Source organism: Lolium perenne, chromosome 6 (assembly GCF_019359855.2).
Source record: "Lolium perenne isolate Kyuss_39 chromosome 6, Kyuss_2.0, whole genome shotgun sequence".
NCBI classification, from domain to species: domain Eukaryota; kingdom Viridiplantae; phylum Streptophyta; class Magnoliopsida; order Poales; family Poaceae; genus Lolium; species Lolium perenne.
The window spans coordinates 98737849-98748606 of NC_067249.2; positions in this window are offsets into that span (position 1 = coordinate 98737849).

Consider the following 10758-nt stretch of genomic DNA (forward strand, 5'->3'; position numbering starts at 1 on the left):
TCGATACAAGGTTTAGGCTAGCAAGGCTTATTTGAAACAAACACAAGGATGAACCGGTGCAGCAAAACTCACATAAAAGACATATTGAAAACATTATAAGACTCTACACCGTCTTCCTTGTTGTTCAAACTCAATACTAGAAATTATCTAGACCTTAGAGAAACCAAATATGCAAACCAAATTTTAGCATGCTCTATGTATTTCTTCATTAATGGGTGCAAAGCATATGATGCAAGAGCTTAATCATGAGCACAACAATTGCCAAGTATCACATTACCCAAGACATTTATAGCAATTACTACATGTATCATTTTCCAATTCCAACCATATAACAATTTAACGAAGAAGAAACTTCGCCATGAATACTATGAGTAGAAACCAAGGACATACTTGTCCATATGCTACAGCGGAGCGTGTCTCTCTCCCATAAAGTGAATGCTAGGATCCATTTTATTCAAACAAAACAAAAACAAAAACAAACCGACGCTCCAAGCAAAGCACATAAGATGTGATGGAATAAAAATATAGTTTCAGGGGAGGAACCTGATAATGTTGTCGATGAAGAAGGGGATGCCTTGGGCATCCCCAAGCTTAGACGCTTGAGTCTTCTTAGAATATGCAGGGGTGAACCACCGGGGCATCCCCAAGCTTAGAGCTTTCACTCTCCTTGATCATGTTGCATCATACTCCTCTCTTGATCCTTGAAAACTTCCTCCACACCAAACTCGAAACAACTCATTAGAGGGTTAGTGCACAATAACAATTAACATATTCAGAGGTGACACAATCATTCTTAACACTTCTGGACATTGCATAATGCTACTGGACATTAGTGGATCAAAGAAATTCATCCAACATAGCAAAAGAGGCAATGCGAAGTAAAAGGCAGAATCTGTCAAAACAGAACAGTTCGTATTGACGAATTTTAAAATGGCACCAGACTTGCTCAAATGAAAATGCTCAAATTGAATGAAAGTTGCGTACATATCTGAGGATCATGCACGTAAATTGGCTTAATTTTCCGAGCTACCTACAGGGAGGTAGACCCAGATTCGTGACAGCAAAGAAATCTGGAACTGCGCAGTAATCCAAATCTAGTACTTACTTTACTATCAAAGACTTTACTTGGCACAACAAAACACTAAACTAAGATAAGGAGAGGTTGCTACAGTAGTAAACAACTTCCAAGACACAAAATAAAAACAAAATACTGTAGGTAAAAACATGGGTTGTCTCCCATAAGCGCTTTTCTTTAACGCCTTTCAGCTAGGCGCAGAAAGTGTGTATCAAGTATTATCAAAGGGTGGTGTGTCGTTATTATGAGCTCCCCCATCCGCAGTGGTACTAAGGGCTTTGTCAATTTTAGGCCTATAATAATACTTCTTTGGTTTAGGCACTTTAGAGACATACATAAACTTTTGCTCCTTACCCACATAAGCTTTCTCCTTATATTTAAGAGAAGAAAATGTTGAACCCAAGGTTCCCATAGCCTTTTCAAGTTCATCAATCCTATTAATTTGATCATCATGGACAACACAAGTTCCTAGGACACTAATTCTTTCATTAATTCCTCCTAAGGATTTATCAAGTTTATCAGTTTTATCAAGTAACATTCCCAATTCAGCTTCAATACTTGGAAATTTTTTCTCTATGGTTTCCAATTTTTTCATAACATCTTCAAGAGAGATTTCAGTTTTAACTTTATCAACAGGGGGTATTCCAAATAAACTCTCAATAATGCAACTAGCTTCTAATGCAGGAGTACTTAGGAAGTCACCTTTTGCGAGACTATCAAGAACATATCTATTCCAGCTAGAGATTCCAACATAAAAATTCCTGAGTAAAATAATGGTGGAGTGTTTCTTAGTGCATCTATTATGGGCATCGCTAATTCTATACCAAGCATCTCTCAAACATTCTCCCCCTCGTTGCTTAAACGTACGAACTTCAACTTCAGGATTACTCATTTTAGTAGTAGTAAATAAAGCAAACTAGATAAAGTAAATGCAAGTAACTAATTTTTTTGTGTTTTTGATATAGCAAACAAGATAGCAAATAAAGTAAAACTAGCAACTAATTTTTTTGTATTTTGATTTAGTGCAGCCAACAAAGTAGTAAATAAAACTAAGCAAGACAAAAACAAAGTAAAGAGATTGAGAAGTGGAGACTCCCCTTGCAGCGTGTCTTGATCTCCCCGGCAACGGCGCCAGAAATTTGCTTGATGCGTGTGGTTGACACGTCCGTTGGGAACCCCAAGAGGAAGGTGTGATGCGCACAGCGGCAAGTTTCCCTCAGTAAGAAACCAAGGTTTAATCGAACCAGTAGGAGTCAAGAAGCACGTTGAAGGTTGATGGCGGCGGGATGTAGTGCGGCGCAACACCAGGGATTCCGGCGCCAACGTGGAACCTGCACAACACAACCAAAGTACTTTGCCCCAACAAAACAGTGAGGTTGTCAATCTCACCGGCTTGCTGTAACAAAGGATTAACCGTATTGTGTGGAAGATAATTGTTTGCAGAAAACAGTAGAACAAGTATTGCAGTAGATTGTATTTCAGTAAAGAGAATTGGACCGGGGTCCACAGTTCACTAGAGGTTTCTCTCCCATAAGACAAACAGCATGTTGGGTGAACAAATTACAGTTGGGCAATTGACAAATAAAGAGGGCATGACCATGCACATACATATCATGATGAGTATAGTGAGATTTAATTGGGCATTACGACAAAGTACATAGACCGCCATCCAATCGCATCTATGCCTAAAAGTCCACCTTCAAAGTTATCATCCGAACCCTTCCGTATTAAGTTGCAAAGCAACAGACAATTGCATTAAGTATGGTGCGAAATGTAATCAACAACTACATCCGTCGACATAGCCGCAATGTTTTATCCCTAGTGGCAACAGCACAAAAAAACCTTAGAACTTTCTCACATCGTCCTGTGTGTCAATGCAGCATGAACCCACTATCGAGCATAAATACTCCCTCTTGGAGTTACAAGCATCTACTTGGCCAGAGCATCTACTAGTAACGGAAAGCATGCAAGATCATAAACAACACATAGATATAACTTTGATAATCAACATAACAAGTATTCTCTATTCATCGGATCCCAACAAACGCAACATATAGAATTACAGATAGATGATCTTGATCATGTTAGGCAGCTCACAAGATCCGACAATGATAGCACAATGGGGAGAAGACAACCATCTAGCTACTGCTATGGACCCATAGTCCAGGGGTAGACTACTCACACATCACACCGGAGGCGACCATGGCGGCGTAGAGTCCTCCGGGAGATGATTCCCCTCTCCGGCAGGGTGCCGGAGGTGATCTCCTGGATCCCCCGAGATGGGATCGGCGGCGGCGGCGTCTCTGGAAGGTTTTCCGTATCGTGGCTCTCGGTACTGGGGGTTTCGTCACGGAGGCTTTAAGTAGGCGGAAGGGTAGGTCAAGAGGCGGCGCGAGGGGCCCAGACCATAGGGCCGCGCGGCCAGGGCAGGGGCCGCGCCGCCCTATGCTCTGGCTGCCTCGTGGCCCCTCTTCGTCTCGTCTTCGGACTTCTGGAAGCTTCGTGGAAAAATAGGCCCCTGGGCGTTGATTTCGTCCAATTCCGAGAATATTTCCTTACTAGGATTTCTGAAACCAAAAACAGCAGAAAACAAAGAATCGGCACTTCGGCATCTTGTTAATAGGTTAGTTCCAGAAAATGCACGAATATGACATAAAGTGTGCATAAAACATGTAGATAACATCAATAATGTGGCATGGAACATAAGAAATTATCGATACGTCGGAGACGTATCACGGCCATATCATCGAACACCTGGTAGGCATCAAACTGAATTACTCACACACCCTTTTATCCAACAGTTTTTTGACTAAACCCGATTTGATTTGTGATGATCATTGTCCTTCTATGACTCATGTACCAAACCAAGTACTAGCCCAGTACGCCCAGTCTTGCCAGGCGTGCGCGCTCACCGCGCTCTGGACACGCCAGAGCGACAGCAAGACCCATCGCCTCCGTCCTCCGCTACGCCTCTCCCTCGGCATCGAGCATCACCGCCTCTCCAGCTAGCCCGTAGACATGCTCGAATGCACGCGGAGGCACTGTCGCCGTCGTCCCCTTCCAAACTTTGCCGTCGGTACAGCCGCAGACCTTGCATCATCCCGAGCCGTCCCGTCTCGCTTTCGCCGCGCGAGCTAGCACGCGAGCATCGCCATGATGCCAGCTACCTCGTGTCGTTCTTACCTTGCCACTTCGCGCACCAGAGACGCCGCGCCATGATCGACCTCCACGGGCACCCGCAGCACCCCTCCGCTGCTATAAATAGAGCACTCCTGCTCCTCATTTCTCCACACCATCTCACTCTCCTCTAATCCCTGCTTCTCTTCGATCACTTACCTAGCCACATTATCGCCGGAGCAGCGCCAATTTGACGCCGGAGCACCGCCAGTACCCGCAGCACATCGCCGTCGATTGGAGCCACCTCGAGCGAAGCCGCTTGTACCTGGAGCCTCGCTGTCCACGCCAACGTTGCTGCGCACCTCGCCGACGATCGCCGGAGCAACGGTAGGCCCTCCGACCCCCTAGCCTCGTCGATAGAGCTGCGGGATCTTGTCGGAGACGATGATGATCGTCAGCCGCATGATCCCCTTCTAATCCTACGCCTCATATCGCTCATACCCGTTTCGCCCTTTAAGTGTCGCTGACAGCGGGCCCCACTGTCAGGCAGCCCACTCACGGGCGACATGCAGTTGGGCTGGCCCAAGTCTTTTTCTCTTTGTGGCCCAACTTCGTTTCCCGCGCAGGCCCACTAGTTTGAATTCGGGTTAAATCAAATATGTCAAATTCAATACTGGTACTGTTTCCAAAATTGAATAGAATCAAATCCACTGAACCAAATTTGATGAATTTTATATATTTGGAAAGCTTAGGAAATTATCTAAAATCAACCATGAACGATTTTGAGTTGATTCAAACTCTCATAAATCACTTTTCAAATACTCTACATGATTATGTAAAAATATAGCCTAGTGTTTAGTATGATCATGGGCTAGAGCAAAATAATGGCTATGGAGCCATATCTAGTCCATTTAAATTATCTCAAATAATTTATTTAAATAGTATGATGGTTACTCTCTCATTTAAATCATTGTCGTAAGTAATCCAATATGAGTTAATGACCTTAGTCTACAGCACCTCATCTTTAATTACTTAATGATATTAAATTGTTCCATAGTAGTATTTAAATTGCATGAGATGAAGTATCTCATTTAAATCATTTTCCCCAATTAGTAACTATGTGTTGACCTTGGTCAACACCTACTCATACCTTATTATTGGAGGAGATTAAATCTTGATAAGATTCAATGAGAGGAAATTACTCCTCGAAGAAAATAAATAGAAACCCTAAGAAATATTTCAATGAGAGGAAACTATTTTCCTAGAAGCAAACCAAACCAACCACCATGTGAATAAGGATGTGATGCTAGAATAGCTTGTGTGAATCATTTGTGTGCTTAGTCTAGCACTTAAGGATTGTTTGGTGATTGTATACCTCGTATCCGTTTATAGACGCTAGTACCCAGGAATACCAGGAGGAGGAGGTCTACTAGGAAGAAGAAGAAGAAAACTTTGATCAATACACCACTCAAGGAAAGCTATACTCTTGCAAGTTCCCAAGTGCAAAGCTTTAATAGAGCAAGGCACCATTACATGTCTATTTTTGTTTAAGGATCCAATCCCAATTTTTTTATTCTTGCAAGCTTTTACTTTATTTATCAAAGCTTACTTTATAGTTAACTTTGGTCTAAGTTAAGAGTGTTACAAGAACATCCAAAGTAGCCTAGAGAAATACACGTTAGATTAGCACCCCTCATGACTAGTTGCTAGTGCTAAACTAAAAATGACTACTCTAGATGGGAACAGGTGAAAACCAATGACTTGGAAAACCTTGGAATGATGAGTCATTCTATTGAAAGATTTTGAAGTTGAATATGACATGAATGACTTGGTGGCTTTGAAAAAACTGATGATTTGGTTCGGATGCGATACCATTCGAATTTTTGAGTACCCCCACAATACCTGATTATGGGTAAGGCTTAACTAGAAACTTATGCACTTTAGTATGGGTTCCCTCTAAACTAGCGTCATAGAGGTTATGCCGAGGCTGCCTCCATTGAAAGTGAAATGACGTGAAATGAGGTGTATGTACGACCCAAGCCCTGTGCAGTTCCCGGGATAACAGTTGGCTATCACAGGGAGGCCAAACTCATGGGGAGAGGTGCCTATACTAGAGTTTGTAAGTGAAAGGTTATGGTTGATGATCCGCATACTGAGTATGATTATTCAGGGCTATCCCTGACGGATGTAATCAAAAGTTGTGGCACAAGTGTGCAACCTCTGCAGAGTGTAAAACTATTCGAATAGCCGTGTCCACGGTTACAGACGATTGGAAAGGCCATACTGTTCCGTTGTCAGATGTTTCTAAAATGTTTGGTGAAGTGAATGGTGATTTGACTTGAAAACAACATGGTTGTGGGAATGACACTAATGTTCCCAGTTGAGTTAAGTTAGGCAAATGTGGAGTCTTCATGTATAGTGGTTTATGAAATAAAATTGGCTTTATGCAAATAAACCTATAGCTTAGCACCCCCTTGATAAAATTGATATTACTTACACTAGTATTAGTTTGCGAGTACTTTAAAAGTACTCATGGCTGTGTCCCTGGCTATTCAAATGGCCAGACTATGAAGAGGAGCAACAGTATCTGGATGACGAACAGCAGGACATCTACGATAATTAGGATCATCTCCTAACGTCAAGCGTTGCCTGTGGATTAGATGGATTACTACTACTTCGCTTCCGCTATGTGTTGTGTTTGTTGATCATTAGATCAACTATTGTTGTAAGTGTGGATCATGTGATCTATTGTTGTAATACGACTATAGTTCGTAATGAATGATGACTCTATGATATCAACTGTTATGTCTCGCAAAAACAATCTTCCTGGGATTGCGATGTATGGCATAATAGGCATCTGGAATTAAAAATCCAGGTGTTGACAAGTTGGTATCAGAGCCATTGTTTGACCTTAGGAGACCCTAGTTAGAATGGACGTCTGAAAAATTTAGTTTCAAAAACAAATGAAGTGAATACCTTTGAAAAACTTACTCACCCTCTTACCCTTGAGATCTTTTACAAAGGATAAATTCATGCTCTACCTTTTTCTTGTAATTCTACAATAAATTTTGACACACTTGCACTTCTCTAACTTACTCATCTAATTCTCTTACAGATGGAGCAAGTGAACAACACCAAGTTTTACCAGCTGGGGAATGGCGGGAACCTGATCTTCGAGAGGGACTTAGATGCCCTATCAGAGTTCCTTGGACGCCCGCACCCGGAGTTCCTCGGAACTCAAGTCAACGATCAGCCCAGAGGGGAACTTCAGTGGATTGTCACCGCTGATCTGAGGGGCAAGATGGAGCCTCCCAGGTCCGAGAGGATCCAGTTCTCCATCAGGGAGAACAACTGGCTGGACGGACTCGCTCGTGCTCTTCAGGAAGCACTTGCCCGTCTATGCGGGGAAAATTTGATGGCAATCCAAGGGGCTCGCTTTGCGCACCTCGCAAGGCATGACTCCATTGGAGGACCCATGGCCCTGCAGTCCCACCCCGAGCTGAAGCATCACGTGGAGCATCTGGACTTCATGCTGCACGAGACCCAGAAGGAGTTGGACAACTCCCGCCACTACGCCAACCAGACTCACGCCCACATGGCGCAGCAGACCGACACCATCAGGATCCTTGCCCATGAGCGCAAGACACTCCGCCGGCAGCGTGCCAAGAAGGACTACACCATCGCTCGCCTCCGCGCGAAGATAGTGTCCTTGGAGGCAACTGTCAAGGCGCAAGAGGAACATCTAAAGGATCTGGAGGGAGAAGGAGAAGACATTCAGGGGGGAAATGCCCTCCTGAGTGATGATGATGACTATAAGGAGGATGAGGACCTAGACTTCCACACTGATGTGGAAGGCTATGAGTTCATGGAGACCGGAGAAGATGGCTTCATCTCGATCGATGTGGATGATGAGGAGTAGTTTCACTTGAGCACTTGCGTAGGTGTGAGTTTGTATCCAATCCCTTGTATCGTAGAGTGATGGAATGGTTCTTAAAACCATTGATGTGTTAGCTTGTAATGTGTGTTGTTTCAATGAATGAAAGTGTTGTGGTTTTCAACATGTCACGTACTCATGTTTTAAATTTCCAAACTTACCCCATAACAAGCCATAGAAAAATTCCCTCTTCCATGATCTATCTCAATGTTCTGATGGCCCCTCCAACCCGCAGCACCAATCAAGATGCAATGATGCAGATGTTGCAAATGATGATGGCAGATAGAGAGGCTGAAAGAGCTGAAAGACAAGCCAATATCGCAGCACTGCAGCAAATAGCTCAGAACAACCAAGGCCATGGAAACCATGACCACCCTGGGTCAAAGCTGAAGAACTTTCAGAACACCAACCCACCCATGTTCAACAAGACTGAAGAGCCACTAGATGCTAATGACTAGCTCCAGACCATGGAGAATAACTTAGAAGTTGTGGGAGTAGAAGCCGCAGAAAAAGTACTGTTCGCCACCCACTATTTGGAGGGACCTGCCAGAGCTTGGTGGACAAGCACCCGTGCCATGAATGCAGGACAGATAATGACTTGGGAAGATTTCAAGCTCAAGTTCAGCAAGTATCACGTACCCCCGGGTCTGATAAAGAAGATGAGGGATGAGTTTAGGGAACTCAAACAAGGCAGGATGTCCGTGGTAAAATACCGCGACAGATTTCTTAATCTGTCAAGGTACGCCCCGGATGAAACCGACACCACTGAGAAAAGGAAGGAAAGATTCCTGAACGGACTGCATGATGAGATACAGAATGTACTGGTCAACATCTGCTTTGCTAACTTAGAAGCCCTAGTGGACTCAACCATCTAGATGGAAGGCAAACTTCATCAATCCAATGAGAACCACAACCGCCGCATGATGAATCAGAGTGGGCCCAGCAATACCCCAAGGTATCGCCCCAGCTCAAGTGGAGGATTCAACCCCAGGAACAACAAGACCCATGTGCCGATGTCACATCCGAGTTTTCAAAATCGGAGTGGAGGACACCCCAGGCCAGGAGGCCACAACAACAACAACAACAACAACCACCATGCCAACAACAACAACTTCAACCGTGCCCCAATGAGAGCCCCCGGCAACTACAACAACAACACTGCTCCAAGGACTAGGAGCAATGCTGTTCCCATCACCCCCAAGGACAAGTCAACAGTGACTTGTTATGAATGCGGAGTTGTGGGACACTATTCCAATGAGTGCCCCAAGAAGCTTGCCAAGACTGCCCCCAACACCGCTGCACCTGCTCAGCAGCAACGCCGTGTCTCAACCGGCAGGAAGTTCACCCCGAACAACCCGAACAACCGCAGCGGCCGCCTCTTTCACATGAGTGTCGAAGAAGCCCAGGAAGCACCAAATGTCGTGCTGGGTATGTTCTCTGTTAACTCAATACCTGCAAGAGTATTGTTTGATTCCGGAGCATCGCATTCGTTTGTTACTGAAGATTTTGCATGCACTAGTAAGATTCAACCAATCAGTTTGAAGCATGTTATGATAGTTCAAATACCTGGTTCAACAACTAAAGCTAGAAAAATTTGCAAAGATGTGCCTATCAGAATACATGAAATAGATTTTTATGCAAATTTGATTGTTCTGGGAACAAAAGGTTTGGAAGTAGTACTGGGTATGGACTGGATGTCGAAACATCATGGATTGATTGATTGTGCAAAGAAGGCCATCACCATGACTAGTAGTACCAGAGTGTTAGTAGAACACGTGTCTGAAAGGCCCAGAAAGTTCACCTGCAACCAGAGTTTAGCCAAACCAACCTTGGATTAGATCAGGGTCGTATGTCGATACCCCGATGTGTTTCCTGATGATCTACCCGGTATGCCCCCAGATCGGGATATCGAGTTTATCATTGAGTTAATTCCTGGAACAGGACCCATAGCCCAGAGAGCCTATAGCATGAACCCAGCAGAGTTAGTGGAACTGAAGAAACAACTGGATGATATGGTACACAAAGGTCTGATTCGACCAAGTGCGTCGCCTTGGAGATCCCCAGTTTTGTTTGTGGATAAGAAGGACGGTGCCACTCGTTTATGTACGGATTACCGTAAGCTTAACGATGTCACCATCAAGAACAAATACCCCTTGCCAAAGATAGAAGACCTGTTTGACCAGCTGACCGGTGCCAAAGTGTTCTCTAAGATTGATCTTAGGACTGGTTACCATCAACTGAAGATTCGTGCCACGGATATCCCCAAGACAGACTTCACCACCAGATATGTATTATATGATTACAATGTCATGTCATTTGGATTGACAATTGCCCCAGCTTACTTCATGAATCTCATGAATAAGATCTTTATGAACTTTTTGGATAAGTTTGTCATTGTTTTCATCGACGACATCCTAATCTACTCCAAGTCAGAAGAAGAACATGAGCAACATTTAGAAGTTGTCCTGGATACCCTTAGGGAGCATCAGTTGTATGCCAAGTTCAGCAAATGTGAGTTTTGGTTAAAGGAAGTAGGATTCCTGGGACATATCTTGTCTGCAGGAGGAATTGCCGTTGACCCCTCCAAAATCAAGACCGTTGAAGAATGGAAAGCCCCAACCACTCAGACTGA